At 39.3% G+C, this 19,177-nt stretch overlaps 1 non-coding gene across 1 annotated transcript; it reads right to left on the bottom strand.

Moving 5' to 3' along the window:
- Positions 1-1,039: 1,039 nt before the first annotated feature.
- Positions 1,040-1,112, bottom strand: trnat-agu (transfer RNA threonine (anticodon AGU)). The gene has a single exon. It is a non-coding gene; the product is annotated as a tRNA-Thr (tRNA).
- Between the last annotated feature and the right edge of the window lie 18,065 nt (positions 1,113-19,177).

The raw sequence follows: 19,177 nt of genomic DNA on the forward strand, positions 1-19,177 counted from the left end.
TATTTACAGGATCGGTGCAAGGATGAGGAATCTGTTGTGGTATGTGGTTGTGTATGGAGAGTGCATGGACAGATAAGCATCATACATCAGACATTTCAGTAACTCTATAACTAACAGGTTCACTAGTTATCTACAATTTGTAAGAAAGAGTTATATTCTTAATTATGGCAGACATCTGAGACAAGCATGCAAATGTACAAATAGGCAATGATAGACACACAAAGAAGCGACTAACTTGCTGAAATATTTTTGCAACAAATCTCACAGAGTTATGGGACCCCAACAGAAAATCAGTCACCTTGTTAAACACTTTTTTTCATCAATCTTGAAACAAACATACTTTTAGATAAAGACTCTATAGAGTAACAAACTCCTAAAAGCAAAAAGTTATGTCAGTTGAATAGACTGAGCAGCACACCACCTCTGAGGTTCTAACTGATCCCACTCAGTAGTTTAGGTCCTTTTAGGGTTAAATGGGTATCTAATGTATGAACCCTGCTTTTGACCTCAGTAAAAAGGTTGTGTGCCACAAATAACACCTATTATGGATATAATAATTGCATATTAATGATGTAATAATTTTATACCAATTTCCTATATGTGGTTTCAGGGATCTTTTTATGTGCAAAGTTCCCCTGCATAATTAACTATGAAACAGCAGCCTACAAACATTACAAGAAGTCCAAATTTATTAATTTATATCTGAACTTGTATATTATTACCAACAACAAGACTTGGTAAATTTTGCAAAGTAGCCTCCAAATATAAACAAATACCACCTGACTGTGTGCATTGATGGAGACTTGAGTGCAAAGTGTTTTGCAGAAATTGCACACCAAAGACACCTTCAGGTCCTCAGTCTCATCCACAGTGATCTCACTGATCATCAAACTGTCCATATGAGGCCATTCTCACCAGCAGAAAGTGGTCTTCAGGTGATGAGAAATCATGAGCAACACATGCTCACCTTCTGGTGTCAGTGTTTTAAATATCCCCTCTTATATCTGGATCATCTTTCCACCTTCAAAATAGCCCTTACAGGCCCCAGTGAGAATTGAACTCACAACCCCTGGTTTACTAGACCAGTGCTCTCACCACTGAGCTATGGAGCCTTAATTCTTTCACGGCTGCTGAAGATTGGGGCCACAGCAGAACCTTGAAGCCCCTGTGCTGATCCTCAAAACAGCCCGCAGAAACTGCTGTAACATCACTCACAACTTTAGTTCCTAACTGCAGTAAACGTCTGTTTCCTATTTGTCTCACAAAAAAAGGACACACATTTTAAATAATGCAGTGTGTCAATCGTAGAGTGGGCTGTGGACTGTACATTCTGGCTACTTTCTCAAGTATTTTTCAAATTTTTACATAAAAAACAGATTTTGACTTAGTTTCTAAGAGCAATGTTTGTTTGCGGAGCATATATCCAAAACTATTCATGATACGGATTTGAAACTTGGCGTACATATTAACAAGGTGATGTAGATGTGCCTTTTCATACTAAGAAATTTGAGAAATTTTAATTTTTCATGTTTCCATGGAAACAATTTCAGACTAAAGGCCAATTTATGCTGACAACCCAGTCCTCGCAGATAGTGTCGCAGACAGTGTCTGCGTAGCCCCCCCACCTTCGCAGACGCTCTGCGTGCACCTCCCAAAAATTGTGACCACCGCAGAAGCCTCGCAGACAGCGCCGCAGACAAGAGGGCTCTGATTGGTCCACTCTACATCCGCTGTACATGCACTTCCACTTCCCTACTTTCCCAGTTTGGTTTGTTTTCACGACCGGCATTTTTAAAAACACGAGCAAAGATGGAGCAGCACGAAGAGCGGTTGATTGAGGAAGTACGTACATCTATACGACTCCAGTTCTAGTCATTATAAAAAAAAAAAAGTTCTAGTCATTATAAGTAACCGGAGGATAAACACTCCACTAACCACACCCACCAACTACTCCTAGCGACTTCGCGCCCCCTTGCGTTGTGCCGGTGAATAACATCGTGCACGCCTATTACTCCCCGCTCAACGATAAATTACAACTGTCTGCGAAAGCCTTGTCACAAGAGCATGCAGAGGCCCTAAGTCTCACAGGTTAGTCTGAGGGGGAGATTTTGTTTCCGGAGCAGAACTTGAAAACTATGAGTGGTATGGTCTTGAAAGTTAGTATGCAACTATCTCTGAGTAGTTTGCCATGATTGTATAGGAGTTAGTACTCTGTGTTGTGGCTGCAGTAACCCTGGTTTGACTCTGGGTCATGGCAAAAAAAAAAAAAAAAAGCTACCTGAGTAGGCTTAATTTTGGATAGCATGGTGGTGTAAGTGGTTAGCATGGTTGCCTCACAACAAGAAGGTTCTGGGTTCGCAGCCAGCGGGGGCCTTTCTGTGTGAAGTTAGCATGTTCTCCTGGTGTGGGTGTGCTCTGGTTTCCCCCATAGTTCAAAGACATGCGGTTAGGTTAATATGGGATGGCCTTGAGCGAGGCATCTTGCTCCCAAAAAAGTTTTTGGCTTTGAAAAATTGTTCTCCTGTGTCTTGGGAAACGGGGGGGAACACTCTAATCCAACACAGAACAAAAGCTATTTACATTTCATGAAGAGAAATGTCTATGAAATCCAGGAGTAACATCCCAAAATAAATGTCAGTTATAACCACAGTTTCCAAACATTCACAGCAAATCCAATTATCTGGTATCAAGAGAGAGAGAGAGAAATATGTCCAGAGATGTAACAGAGTCCCTTATTTATTATTTATGTAAAATATGATGAATGTGGTATGTAGACAGTCAACTCTTTTGATTTAAACCATTAATTCCTTTGTGCTGAATATTACACAGAATGATATGATCGCAAATGATGGTGTGATCTCATAATGAAAAGTTTCATTCTGTCAAGATCTCAAGAAAATGGTTCCAACAAGAATCAGTTATGTTCTGAGAATGAAATAAATACCTTCAGATTGAAAGAAATTAAATTTAACTTAATATAAGAGGAAATATGAGTCAAGGAAATATGTAAATCCATGGCTTCTTAGGATGATATTTTATTATTCATGGAAAATAAGTTTGTAGTATGTGATGAAGCTGTTATGAATATGAATAAATATACGTGGAGTGGGTGGAGTTACTTGTGAGCTCCATGTTATTTCTAAAGCTCAAGGTCTGAACTAGACACTCAGGATAACAATGTCACCCCTCTTGTTGCTTTCCTTCACTATTGCTGATATTGGTAAGTCATATACATTATTCATGACTTTTTTATTCACAGAAAACACAGTTTCCACTTGAAACTATGATTAAAATAAATGGTCATGATTATTTTAACATCTTTATAGCAGAGGCTGCTGACAACAGCATTAAACCAGACCAAACCACCATGTCTGTAACTGAATACAGCAACATCACACTGTCCTGCACATATACTGGATCAGTTAGATATCTACACTGGTATCGACAAAAACCTGGATCAAGACCAGAGTTTCTGATGCTGATTGATGAAGCTACTGAGTGCATTTACATGCACATAGAGAAAATCGAATTTCTGCTGTAGCTCGACTGAAATCGAAGTTCTAAATGCCATGGAAACACCTTAGCTCGGCTGAAATCGAACCGAACTGGATTTCTCGTAATCGAGCTACGCAACCTAGATTATGCGATTGTAGCCGAGCTACTTAGTGCATGTAAACCCTATCGAGCTACGTAGTCGAGCTACTTACTTCAGCACTGCCCCTTTCGGAAGTGATGAGTGACAAGACCACAAGCGGGAAACACAACAGCCTCAGTCGGCATGACAGCAGTAGTAGTAGCGAGCAGCGAGCAGCGTCCATTAGAGCCCTGCACTCCTGCGGGAGACCCGCGGGACCCGACGCAAAGCAGTGCGGCAAGGGACAAATTTTGAAAGCTCATTGCGGGCGCGTGCGGGAGGGGGAGTGCACAATGCGGGCGCAGGCGGGAGAGGTGATAAGCTGCAGTCCCGCTAACTAAAAACGTGTTTTAAATAAAATTTATAAATTATTAATTTATGTCTATCGTATATAATTTGTACTGGATATTTTATTTGGCATTAATAAAAACATTTTAAGATGCCTAAATTTGCAGATGTGGTCTAATCTCGCGTACGTTTCCGATTCCTTTCCGCTCTTCCGTGTTTGAGATCTCCGATCATGGCAGAAGAGCAGAGCTCCTCTAGTGAAGCTCACAGTGCTTCAGAAGTAAGTGCTGCTTTAAAAAGAGGTACATTTACCGTTAAAAAGTCAAGAGTCCTGAAATCAGACATTTGGAAGTCCTGAAATTTATGAGAGGAGAATGAAATCGTGGTTGGAATCATAACGCCACAGACTCGGAAGTGGGAGTGCGAGTGTGCAAAGCGAGAACTGTCAATCAAAGCGAGAGCTGTCAATCAAAGCGAGAGCTGTCAATCATAAGCGCATGCAGTGCTCAACTTGGAATGTGTCAGCAGAATGTCAGAGTCTAAACAATAAACTTACAATAAACCTAACAATGCCACCTATAAATACACAACATGTAGATCTACATAACGTTATCTGTGCCATCTCACAGCAGTTTGCTTAGCTATTTTTAATCAGGGCAAATAGCCTTATAGCCAAAACTAGTATATGATGCTTTAATTTATGGAGATGCCTTTTGTTTACACGTGATTTCCAAATGAGGGGTATTGCAATTATATTAGTCTAAATGAACATCTACACCAAGTTGCAAGCATCAGGGGAAGATTATGGACGCACCAAATTTGGCTTAACGGTCATTTAATGGTGAAATGTCGTTCACACTGTCAGCCAACTTCGGGTTGTTTCTCTGAATTCTGACAATAAACGAGACCATCCGAACACATCTGAAAACATCGTGGTTTGAACTGTGTTGGTTCAAATCAACTTGGTTCAGACCAAGTTGGTACTACAGCTTTGGGAAACAGTCGTTTTTTGGATGTTAGTTAGTTCAAACTTGCATCATACCATATTGGTTTAATGCTAACTTGGTTGATTGTTTGGGAAACGCACCCCTGAACGTGAGCTGTAGATATTTATGCTCAAATCCACTCAAAGTAGGGGGCAGGGCACCATCACGCTGTGTCTTTAAATTATATTAATTTCTTATAGGCCTACTTGTATTTCCTAGAATGTAAATGTGAGGAGTGACATATAAGCTATGTGCAATGTACAATATTCTTAATATCCACTGTAGATTTTGGTAGGTGTGTTGGGTATCTCTGTAAAGCCTCAGCTGAGCATGCCGCCTGGCAACGCGCACCCTCGCTACGTGCGCTAGGTGAAGGATTGGTCAGTGGAGAGCTCAGCATGTTTAATTCCCCAAGCCAATGACAATAACTTTCGTGAGAAATAACGCGAACGTCTGCATCATGCGGGATTTGCGGGCGGGAGCGGGACAAAATATGGCAGGCGCAGGCGGGAGCGGGACTGAAAATCATAATTCTTTGTGGGAGCGGGCGGGAGCGGGACTGCACAATGCGGGAGTGGGCGGGAGCGGGACTGAAAATTCTGTCCCACGCAGACCTCTAGCGTCCATCTTCTCTCTCTCTCGATGTTGCTGTCCTCGTTGTCATTCTTCTTGTGAACACGGAACTGATAACTTTGTTTATACTCTTGAATAGCTCTTCTTCATGACGACAACCGGAAGTGTACCAACACGATGGGGCGTGTAGCGCCACCTGTGGCTCAGGTGCACAATGTACCTCACACAATAGCTCGATTTCCTTGTGTGCATGTAGGATTGGATTTCTCTGGCACCCCTGCTGGGACCCTTAGCTCGATTACCGACAGCAGCTCGATTTGGATGTGCGTATAAACGCACTGACTGAAAGTGTCACCAAGGCTCAACCGCCTCGTCCACAATTTTCCATAAAACTTGATAAAACGAGTAAGAAAGTAGATCTGTTCATCTCCTCTGCCGCAGTGACAGACTCTGCACTGTACTACTGCGCTCTGAGGCCCACAGTGACAGGAAACCCAACTACACTGTACAAAAAGCACTACACATGACTGGAACAGAGCCGTGCTTTTCTCATAAGATGGAGCTCTTTACATGTTCACATGCACATTCTAACTGCCTGTATGTCAATTCGCTTTTGGATGATCAACCATCATTTTTTTTCCTGATTATAAACTGTTAATGTTTAATTTGGACTTAGACCTAAATACTAATCCTCACCACTAACTTCTTAAAAATATTACTGATTAGTTAACACTTTACTTTTTGTAATTATTTACTTCATTAACAATAATTATGTGCAAAAAATATATTCATGGCCACCATATAGCCTGTAAAATTATTCTTGAAGTTGTAGCACATTAATGATCCACTGAAAGCCTCGCAGTGTTTCTCACACACAGGTGAGACTTGCATGCTCCAGATATACTGATGATGCCCCAAGGATCATTTTTTCTGATTTAAAAAAAAAAAATCACATTTTATTTATTAATTGATTCTGCAGAAATGTCTTCATTCTTTTTTGTTGGTGGATGCAAGAAAAAGAGAACTGAGAGAGAGAGAGAGAGAGAGGAGGGGCAGAGCAACAGCAACACTCACTGAGAGAAGAAACTGGTAAAGATTCTCCTTTCCTCTTCATGTTTGGATGTTAATTATGCACTAATTTGTTAATTCTGTGTACTTTGTGGCTATGGTACAAGAGAACAAAGACTACAATTATGTTGCTAAAAACAATAACATAGACTTATCTAATGATCTGGGGTGGGTTTCCTGATAACGTTGCACTTTAGAGCTAAAGAGCAAGTTTAAAGACGTTCTTAAGCAACGAGCATTGTCTCTGTATGTGGTTTTCCTGAACTCACTCGTAAGAAGGAATCTTAAGTGCAACTTTGTCCAGAGCATCTTTGCAATGCGCATCCTCGCAATAGGCATTAGTAACTGCTAAAGGTATTTGTACTGTAGTTGCTAAAGGCATTATAGTAGTTGATAAATCCAGTCCATGAGGTCATGTGGTATTTGTTTTTAATAAAAAAAAAAAAATGAAATATAAAGTGTCAAAATATGTTAATATATTGTATTGTTGTTAAGCATTACATATATAATGTGGGAATGAATAAATGAATGAGCAAATGTTCACACAAAATTGTGAACAAATAACAAGTTAAATAGTTCGGTAAAATGTTTTTCCTTTGCCTGCTCATTTCATTGTTACCCAATCAAGAGTTTAATGTCCCTTATACAGTGGCATGCAGCTGAGTGGTGTTTGGCATATGAAGGAGGTACAGTATCGATCCCATCACTTCCCCAGACCGCAGTGCCGCTTCCCAGATTGCAGGCAGCCAGATTACAGCTGGCCGAGAGCGTCAGTGCACCCGGGAGCTGATCAGCATTGAGAAGGAGCGGCTCCAGTTACTCCGAGACCTGTATGAGTGGCACCATCAGGAGCGGATGGGCCTTAAACAGGCAAAACTAGACCTGCGGGTCAGAGAAGTGGAGCTTCAGAGTGGATTCACGGTGTTATGATTATTTTAACTGTTATTCACAATGCCAAGTTGGCAATGGTCTCCCATATATAAACACACACACACACACACACACACACACACACACACACACACACACACAATGTTACAGGTGCAGAAATTTGACACTAAAGGAGATAATCACTTGGCTAATGGAGTTAAATTTGATTAAAATGTGGTGATATCAATGTGACATTGCAATATCCATACATAATTCCATAACACATTGAAATATAGTCAGAATGTTTTGCATATATTTATTTAATAATTAACTTGATGTATGTGCAATGTACAAGAAAAATAATTTCACACCAGCAGCATATTCAGGGTATCATTAGGGTATTTTAGGATTGTTGTACAATAATTATCTGCTGAAATCTTGTTTATCAGTGTTTATTCCACATTGGCGATATCTACTGATGAACTGCCAAAGAGATTTTGTTTTGTTTAAAAAATATATACATTTTACTAATCCACTGTGTGTAAACCTTTTTCCACACCTTGTTTAAGTCCTGTTCGGAAAAATTAATTTCAGAGAAACTGATAGAGGTGCTTGTGCCTCAAGTTGCGACAAAAAAGTCTTCTTTTGTGAAGCTCCAAAAACTCTGAAATAAAATGAAGATAATTCCTGCGACTCGCTCAGTGTGTTCAGGAAAAGGTTCCAGATCCACTGTGCACTTAGTAAAGATAAAGGGATGTATGTAGGTGGAGATATTCAGTTCTGGATGTGTGCTGTTTTTTTTTTAATAATGCTGTTTAAGAGTCAAATCATGATCATCCATCAATTTCATGGATAAAATCATCATGAACTACAACTGCGATGGAAAAAAATCAGATGCTTTGGGTTGATCAGCAGCAGGACTTGTTCTGTGTTGTACTGGTGACTCAGTTCACTGTCACTGATGCTGTGAAGTGATGATCTGTGTAACGTTCTGCTACAACAGCTGCACTTCCTGGGTGTGGCCTTCTAGAGACACATGTTCCCTCATGTGTAAACCTTGTTTCAACCTCAGCTTCAGCACATACAGCACTATTATACAGAATCCTCACAGAGCTGTGTTCAGAAATGGCTCAGCTATACAACTTACTGTACACAGTGAGATACATCCCACTGATTCTCACTGTAGCAACAGGTCATTAACCTTCATCAGCTCATTCATTGTATTAACTAATACTCGTGTGTGTGTTAATCTATTAATTTCTTATTTTTGTAAGTCAGTATTTTGTTTACAGAAATATTTCACACATCTATTTATTTCTATTCTTCTTTGCAAACAGGCAGTTTTGCAGATAACATTGGGCCGATGGACAAAGATACCAACATTGTGGGGAAAGAAACAGACACTGTTACTCTGAAATGTTCATATCAGTCAAGCAGCAGTAACATTCGGCTTTACTGGTATAAACAATATCCTAACAGCACACCACAGTTTTTACTGTATAAAGGCGCAAAGTCAGCAAGTTCTGTTGAGCGCAACCCTTCTGGCGCTCGATTCAATTCAGAAACATCCTCAGACTCGACTGAACTTACTATTAAAGATCTACAGATCTCAGATTCTGCACTCTATCACTGCGCACTGAGAGCAGGAGCAGCACAGTAATACAAAGACAATGAGAGGCTGTACAAAAACCTAAGAACAAAACATATGAAGTTAAATGGAATGTATCAAAGATACTTCCTTTACCAACTTGTTATCAGTTAACCACAGATACAAACGACATTTGTGGTAACAGATGCAGCTGAATAACAGAAAATAAAAATAAAGAGGGAGTGTGTCAGGTGTTACTGCTGCATACTGTTTTAAATTCAATTAATTGTAGATGACTTTGTTGCCCAGTTTACCCCATGATTTATTCCCATCAACTTTCATTCATTTATAGCAGAGCGCAGCCCCAGACTTAAGAGAATATGGTAATGCATTGGCCTGATTTTTGATGGCTCTGACCGTACGATGTGTGCACGTTCATCCCTTATGGACAAAGATTTATTCAGGTTCACTGAATCTTTTAATGATATTATGTACCGTAGAGGATGTGATCCCAAATTCTTTGCAATTTAACTTTGAGGAAAGTTATTCTTAAATTGTTGCACTATTTGCCCACGCAGTCTTCCACAGAGCGGTGAACCCCTCCCCGTCTTTACTTCTGAGAGACTCAGCCTCTCTGGGATGCTCTTTTTATACCCAATCATGTTACTGACCTGTTGCCAATTAACCTTATTAGTTTTTTAATTATTGTTATTATTTTTTTAAACATTACACAACTTTCCCAGTCTTTGGTTTTCCCTTTCCCAAATTTTTGGGTTATTATTATGGCTACAATTATAAACAGTCTATAATTATCAACATCTTTTCAGTTTTACCAATAAAAAACAATTTTACAAAGGTGAGTTTCAGTTACAACAGTTATTATTGGTTAATTAATCAACCGGAAGACCCGCCTCACCCTTTGATCTTGTCATCTGATGACACAGCTCATTACACGAGATGGAATTTTTTTTTTTAGCACGATCAGCAAGTTGAGGAAATCCTGGATGTTATCATCGCAGGAAAGCATGGGGGAAAGATCATGGACATGTTTTTACTTATGAAATTCACCGATATTTCATGATGTCCTGTCTAAACCTACTTTATTTCTTACTCTTTCATTTGACAGTCACCATTTTGTATCTAGAAGCGTGTTTGAGAAGTCACATGAGGTGTTGATAATAGTGATCATTTTCACCGGTGTCTACCATTATCGACACCCTGTGGAATTAAGTGACGTACAACTGTTATGGATCGATCTTTGTGTAACATTGTTGAAGTAGATGAAGTACTTTTAAAAAATTTAAAAAGTGCTGTGATTTATAATATATATATTTTTTTCTGATTCATAACAGAATGGAATGTTTATAGAGTATTTGGAATCCTATTGCAATAAATAGAATTAGACCAGAATTAAATTCCTAGCATATGAAAATTACATGCTTGAAATATTCAGATTTTTCTATTCCATTCAGATTTTCTTTCAGTTTGTTGTAAATATCTACCACATATTACAATATCAGTAGACATTTTATATTTTGGTTTGAGGAATGACATGCGACCTTTGACCTGGAGTTTCATGCAGTTACAGTGTCAATTGCCTGTTGACATTTATTGGTAAACTACAAAACTAGAAATTAATACAAACAATGATGAATGATTAACAAAATGTGATCTACAAAAATACTTAGAAAGTGGGTAGAAAGTGGAACAAAAATATTTTCTGACAGGTTAAACATTATCAGTTCATTTGTTTACAAATATTAGAATTACTTCCTCATTTGCGTAAGCACCGACATCTATATATTTATATAAATATATATTTGGTACGAAATATATCTATGTAAAACAAATTTTAAATAAGAACTATGTTTTGTTAATACCTCATACTGATTATTTTTTTTTAAATAAATAATTGTCTGGGTGTTGATAATTGTGGAACGGTGTTGATAACTGTGGACAAAGGTGTCAGTACTTGTGGAATGGTCACGTGATCTGATACGCGAAGTAATCGGGAATCAACTCTTTTTTTTTCCAGTGGAAGTTTGAGTAATGATTCATGCACAATTTATGTATTGAAAATCTTTTCTACTTTTGCAACGGCCAAAAGATTGTTAAGGTGTCGATAATTGTAGCCACCGCTCTACTTCACTGATCCATTTTGTTTGTTTAGTTGTTTTTTATTCTAATCATGGTATTGCTGTGCATATAAATGCCCAGTTGAATTATTGCCATATTCAGTGCATGTACACGAATTCAGCAGGCTACGAGATTAGACATATTTTCAATACTTATGAATTATATCCTTTTTGTGGAAAAACGAATACACATTACTCAGGATTTCCAAAGCAGATTATCTTATTAGATGGTAACATTTCACAGCTAAAGGTCTCAGGTAGCTAATAGCTTCAGGGATGATCTATAGTGAATATAACTCTCAGGTCAGTCAATAACTGATCTCAAATGCGTCACTTTTATCTCATGGTGGTTTACAAATTTTTTGGATGATTGGATTAATGGCACATTTTGAATTACACACTCTAAGTGTAAAGTAGTTGTCTGTGTAAACATGTAAATATATTATTAAAAATTAAAACAAACTATAGAAATTTGATTTTTATAGACTTTCATACAAATGCCAAAGCTTTCAAATACAACTTCTGCTGTCTGCATGGACCAATTTTCACTGTCAAAATCATCAAGATTTCCTGGTTTTGTAGACACAAGAAGACTTTCTAGCTTACTCAGTTACAGTAGACAGAAGGCTTTACAGAAAGGTCCACAGGGTTTGTGGTTGAGACCAATACTGAACCTGAGTGATGGAGCTGAGGATCTGTACAAGCTCATGAGGTTTTTCAAGTTCAGTTATTTGCTGCAATGATTTGTGAATTTGAAAAAAAAAAAGACTTCTTTTTCCCAGCAACACTTTTGTTTTCAGGGTAAACTGGGACAAAGTTCATTTTAAGAAAACAAAACAACCTTGGTGTGTTAAAGTCTTTCACCTTTCTCCACAAGATGGCACCGTCAGTTATCTTACTGTGGGCCAAGCACGAGGGCCCTGATCACATCCCCAAAGAGTTCAACTTCTTTGATTATGAATACTACTTTTCACTATAATATAGACTCTCTTCAACCATACATACATAGTACTTATAGTACTGTACAAAAAACAGTTTGTCCAAATGTGATATCTTATTGCAGTTGTGTTCCAATCTTTGGAGCTTCAGCATCAAATCTGATTATTCGATCAAGCTGAAAAATATAACTGTCAACTCATCATCAACAAAATTACTTGTTTCTCTGAATTAATGAAGAAAACTCAAATTGCAGTGGGCTATAAATACAGTTTCTTAATAATGTGTGATGTGTAATATATTTGTCTCCAGCATGGACGAGTACATTACAGCTGCAGTGAATAAAATGGACTCTGGACAGGTTCACTTGTAATGGAGGTGTTTGTGATTGGATAATGTAAATACTTTATCGTGCTGACAGGCTCAACCACCTCATCCAGGAGTGTCCATCGAACTTGATAAAATGAGTAAGAAAGTGGATCTGCTCATCTCCTCTGCTGCAGTGACAGACTCTGCACTGTACTACTGCGCTCTGGAGCCCACAGTGACAGGAAACCCAACTACACTGTACAAAAAGCACTACACATGACTGGAGCAGAGCCGTGCTTTTCTCACAAGATGGAGCGCTTTACATGTTTACCTCTGCAGGCTCAACCCTCAGTCTATGATGTCAGTTTGCTTTTGTAGATAAACCATCATTTGTGTATGAATCTGCTGAAGTTTATTTTTAAATTAGACCTAAACATCATTCTTACCAAAGCTGTATTAAAAATATTGAGGGTTTTTTTTTTTCAGTTATTTACTAGAATAGATTTGTTAAAAAAAAAAAAAAGACCATCACATTTCCTGTTAAACTGTTATTGAGTTTGGAGCACAATAATGAAATCTTGTTTAAGCACGCTGGAATATCCTAGATCGAGGAAGTAAAAGAAGCTAAAACGTATTATTATTATTATTATTACATGTAATAAGGGCTGTAAGACTGTAATGTTGTTTATATTGGTTGTGTGGTGCAGTCATTATAAATAAACCCCCCGGTGTCACTATACCCCCTGGTGTCACTATACCCCCCTGGTGACACATATTCTGATCAGCAGTGTCAGCTACAGAAAGGGTGAAGCTCCACAGGCTACTACAGTAAACTGCACTTATTCACCTTCATCTTTCAGCAACTTATCATCTCCATCATGCTGCTCTTTCAACTCTTTCTACTCATGCTTCTTCTGGGTACATTCATCTTAATTTTAGTCATATGTTTTCATATTTCATTCATTTATTTATTTCATTTCTTTTCTCTTTTTTTCCCCAGAGAGCACATTACTGCAAATGACTGAGCAGCATATATCAGAAAAACATGTCTTGGAAGGAAATGATGTCATTCTGTCTTGCAATTTAAAGGCAACTGCAGGTGATTCTATACACTGGTATCGCCAGTATCCCAAATCCAGACCAGAGTTTCGTGTCTCTGTCTATTCATCTGGACAGCAATCTGCAAACGCTGATAAAAAGCCTGAGGATCTGCAGATTTCCTCTGCTGCAGTATCAGACTCTGCAGTGTACTACTGCGCTCTGAGGCCCACAGCGACAGGAAACTTGCTAACATTGTACAAAAACCTCTTGCACAGCAAAGAAAGTGTTCACATAGTGCTGTAGACTCAAACACTGCATTTCTGTACTGGCAGAAATAACAATGCAATGGAAAACATATTCACATTTTAATGTGTCTCCAATACACGTGACTATGTATCTTGAAGGCATAAAATAACATGAATAAAAAAAGAGAATTTTCATGGATGTTTATTTTATTTTGAAACAGTGCTTTGTGATTGTCTGTTGTTTAAAACACTATAAAAACAAGCGATACTTGTCTCTTCTGAAGTGTAATACACACTTACTAACTCTTACACACATCCATTCATTCAGTGATTATTCAGTGATTATTCTGTTCGGAAAAATCAGGAAAGGAGATCCAAGCCCAGGCAGGGTCTCTAATCCTCACTATACCTCAATATTATCATAGTGAGAGATCTCAGTTGTATTTTTTTTTTTGACAACTCAGAAGGTGTGGTTCTTATTTCATTCCCCATGATTCTGTTCCGACACACCCAGACCCCACCACCACTAATTTCAAAAACTCATCAGATCTACAGGTATAACAAAATTTATGCCAAAAGGTGACATGTTTGAATCCCTATTTGCACCTCTGGAGCTGCTGCACATAAGATTTCCTCATCTTCATTTTCAATCTCAGAAAAAAGAGCCTTTTTAATGAGGGAAAAAAACAAAACATCAATAATTTTCAGCATCTTGTGGCCATTTTTGTTCAACTAGCCAGCTGAGCTAGCAGCAAGCTAGTATTAAAATGTTCACTGAGAAATTACCCAAAGAACATACAAATAGGGGTGGCACGGTGGTGTAGTGGTTAGCGCTGTCGCCTCACAGCAAGAAGGTCTGGGTTCGAGCCCTGTGGCCGGCGAGGGCCTTTCTGTGCAGAGTTTGCATGGTGTCCGCGTGGGTTTCCTCCGGGTGCTCCGGTTTCCCCCACAGTCCAAAGACATGCAGGTTAGGTTAACTGGTGACTCTAAATTGACCGTAGGTGTGAATGTGAGTGTGAATGGTTGTCTATGTGTCAGCCCTGTGATGACCTGGCGACTTGTCCAGAGTGTACCCCGCCTTTCACCCGTAGTCAGCTGGGATAGGCTCCAGCTTCCCTGTGACCCTGTAGAACAGGATAAAGCGGCTAGAGGTAATGAGAGAGAGACATACAAATAGATGACCCAGTACTATATTTGGGTCCATTTAAAAAAAAAAAAAGATTTATACATTTCAATTGTAAGACAAATTTCCATCAAACTGAAATTAATAATCCTAAAATAATTTGCATATTAAGATTTATACAATTGAAATTTTTGAGATACCAGAGTTTATTAAATGTATTCATATAAATCTTAATACACTATTAAAAATACTTTTAAATGTATGTGATGTGTTCTCAAATCTAAACAAATTAAAATATTTAATGTTTAATACCATACATGTGCAATGTATAGGTAAGAAATTGAGGATTTTTTTTAACTGAACAATTCAGTATGCCTTAATATGGCTTATATAATGACATGATGTCTCATCTCATCTCATTATCTCTAGCTGCTTTATCCTTCTACAGGGTCGCAGGCAAGCTGGAGCCTATCCCAGCTGACTACGGGCGAAAGGCGGGGTACACCCTGGACAAGTCGCCAGGTCATCACAGGGCTGACACATAGACACAGACAACCATTCACACTCACATTCACACCTACGCTCAATTTAGAGTCACCAGTTAACCTAACCTGCATGTCTTTGGACTGTGGGGGAAACCGGAGCACCCGGAGGAAACCCACGCGGACACGGGGAGAACATGCAAACTCCACACAGAAAGGCCCTCGCCGGCCAAGGGGCTCGAACCCGGACCTTCTTGCTGTGAGGCGACAGCGCTAACCACTACACCACCGTGCCGCCCTATGACATGATGTAATTATTACATTAAATTAATGCTGCGTTTATTCAGCTGACATAATTATGACAATTACTAAATTACCATATTCACCATAAAGTACATAAATTGTGAAATTCACAATCTTAGCTCTCATTTAAAAGGTTGCTATAAATCATTTAAAATAGTGCATCAGAATGCAAACAATTAGCACAAAGGTAAAAAAAAAAAATCAAATAAACTGCATATTTTCCAAAAATGATTTGAACACATGCACAGTGGTTAACGGTAAGCAGAAACTGTTCCTAGAGTCACTGAAAGCTCTGCCAAATGTTCTCATTGTTCAACTTCAGTGTGCATTGTGGGTATAGGGAGAGGCTGATAGGAGTGGGAGAGAGGGAAGCAGGAAAGATGAAGAAGAAACCTGGGAAGGAGGATGGATGTACATAAGGAGAGAGGGAGGCTCTTAGGGCTCATCCTGCTTTCATTCACCCATCCCTCTCACCTTCTCTCCTCCCTGCTATCCATCCCTCTCTGATCGCTCATGGGGAGACACATCTTATCTCATCTCATTATCTCTAGCCGCTTTATCCTGTTCTACAGGGTCGCAGGCAAGCTGGAGCCTATCCCAGCTGACTACGGGCGAAAGGCGGGGTACACCCTGGACAAGTCGCCAGGTCATCACAGGGCTGACACATAGACACAGACAACCATTCACACTCACATTCACACCTACGCTCAATTTAGAGTCGCCAGTTAACCTAACCTGCATGTCTTTGGACTGTGGGGGAAACCGGAGCACCTGGAGGAACCCACGCGGACACGGGGAGAACATGCAAACTCCGCACAGAAAGGCCCTCGCCGGCCACAGGGCTCGAACCCAGACCTTCTTGCTGTGAGGCGACAGCGCTAACGGGTAGACACATAAATCATAAAATTTGAGTGCTCAAATGCTGTTTCTCCAACATATGCAAAATATTTTAACAGTGCTTTAAAGTAATCAAGTAAAACTTGAACTCAAACTGGTACACTGGATTTATTTTTTATCGCTTAATGGTCTTATTGATGCCATTTTCCCCCCTCAAATGAGATTTTTGAAACCAGTCAATATTTAAAATAACAACAGTTTTTAACAACAGAGGGAAAGAGGAACAAATGGCAAGTATACAGTGATGAATATCCTTAAGATAAGGCACATTTTACTGTAAATAGTTTATTCTGTGACTGTCTCAGCAATTTTTGACCAAAACATTTGTTTTTATTGAAACACCTTGGGTTTCAGTTTTTTGCAAGTTGGGGGGGCAGATTATTCCCATCTAGGTTCATCAGTATCTTCTAAAACACCTCAAATGTGCCTTTCAGCTCTGGGGATAACTCAAGTTGAGGGCATAGATTATTCCAAATAACATCACAAGTCCAAAGGTGATGCATCGTAGATCAGTTAGAACCTTGATTCCCTCAATGGCAACCCCAACATCTGCAGGCTTGTTAAAGGTTTCTGCATTCTCCTGTTTAACAACATAGATCCCCATGGCTGTCTGTACGATTGCTCTTTGGGCCTCTTCATGGTTAACATCCTGTGAGCAAGAGCTTTTAGGTATTTGAGCTCTGCTACACGACAACGATAAAACAAGACAGCAGAAAGTGCAAGGTAATAGGAAATGCACTGTTATCAGGTACAACCGCAAATCAGAAAAATTTGAGATTATGTGGAAAATGCAAATAAAAGAAAGCAGGGATTTCCAAATTTATTTTTCACTTGTATTTCATTGCAGACAGTATGAACAAAAGATATTTCATGTTTTGTTTGTGTTTCCGGCCTTCTTCATTTCATTTGTTAATATACATCCATTCCTCCATTTCAGGCCTGTAACACTGTAATGCTTCTCTGATTGTGGTGGACGCTGAAGCACTGGGACAGGTGGGGTTTTGCTTTGGCAGACCTTTTTTAATGAAAGCAGTTATCACTTTTCACACAATTCTACACACACACACACACACACACACACACACACACACACACACACACACACTCGGGCTGAAGCCCGGCTGCCTCCCTCCTCTCAGCTCTTTTCTCCTTGTCAGCTCGGCCATCACTGGAAACACGCATGTACGCATGCACACACACACACACACACACACACACACACCATTAGTTAACCACAGGTGTGATCATTTTGCCACTGACCTTCCCTGGGCTCACTCTCCATTCACAAACTGGCACTCAACCACACCATTGCTTCCACAAACACATTCTAAAAAAATTTTGAAATAATGAGGTAAAACAATGAAATAATGGTGTGATTTGAAACAGGTGATGTCAACAGGTGATTATAATAATGATTTGGTACAAAATCCATATCCAGCAAAGGCCTAGTCTTTGAGTAACAAAGATGGGCCAAAGATCTGTCAAATGATTTGTCAATAAATGCATGAGAAAATTACTGAAATGTTTCAAAATAATGTTTCTCAAAGAATGATATGAAGGGATTTGGATATTTCACTCTCTGATTCAAAGAATCGGATTCTTGAATCTTAAATGATTCAAGCAATCTGGAGGAATTTTGGCACATAAATGGCAAGGGTGCAAGCCGAAGCGGAACACCTGTGATCTCTGATCTGTCAGATGGCACTGCATCAAGAACCATCATTCATCTACAGCTGATATAACCACATGGGTTCAGCAAACCTCTGTCAAGCGCCCCACACACACACACACACACACACACACAGTGTTGGATTGCTCAGTTCTTTCTCTGGTTACTGGCTTCCCTGCAAGAATATAAGAGACAGACATAAATAAATTGCCAGTTGTCAAACACAGCTGGAACTTGTTACGTGTTACCTGGCAGTTCTACCTGATTCCTTCCTACGCAGAGCCAACACTCAGTGACGTCCCCACTACCACAGAGCACCATAAAAAAGACTAAAACTGTAAACGAATAAGACCAGATAATGGGCAGCGTATCCATAGAGGAACTATGATGATGATAATATATCATCAGGAACTTTCACTCCTTGATTCAAACTGCTACCACAGTCACACTGCACAAAGCTGGATTCATCTGTGCAGGAACTGATTACTCGACCTGGGCAGGAAGGCTCATCCAAAGCCAGCTGACTGACAGTTTGGCCACTCAAGCAAATGAAAAACAATAGGGAAAAAGGGGGGGGGGGGGGTAATCAGGAAAAGCAAAAGGAAATAGCAAAATCAATAAAAAAAATTCTTATTGCTTTATTTTTATTTCTGCATTTATTTTCTTATTCTTTTATTTTTGTTTTTATTCTTTTTTTGCAGATTTAGTCTTTTTTTACGGCACTTCTGTGACTCTGACACAACATCAAAGCTGTTATTTCTTCACATTCTGTTGACAATTTTGGTGAATTTATTGAATTTTTAAGGTTAAATTCTTACCAATTCTTACACGCAGGACCTTTAAATTCCTTGAGCACCCGATTGGATATTCGAGGCACTTTTAGTTTTCACTGTATACAGTCAGATTCTTTTCTTTGTATATCTCAGCATGTTAAGAAGTCAGGGTCAGAGCACTGGATCAGCCATGATTAGCACCTCTGGAGCAGGCAGGGTTAAGCTTAGCAGAGCTGAAGTTGAATCTCTAACCTTCT

Source organism: Neoarius graeffei, chromosome 1, assembly GCF_027579695.1.
Source record: "Neoarius graeffei isolate fNeoGra1 chromosome 1, fNeoGra1.pri, whole genome shotgun sequence".
NCBI lineage: Eukaryota > Metazoa > Chordata > Actinopteri > Siluriformes > Ariidae > Neoarius > Neoarius graeffei.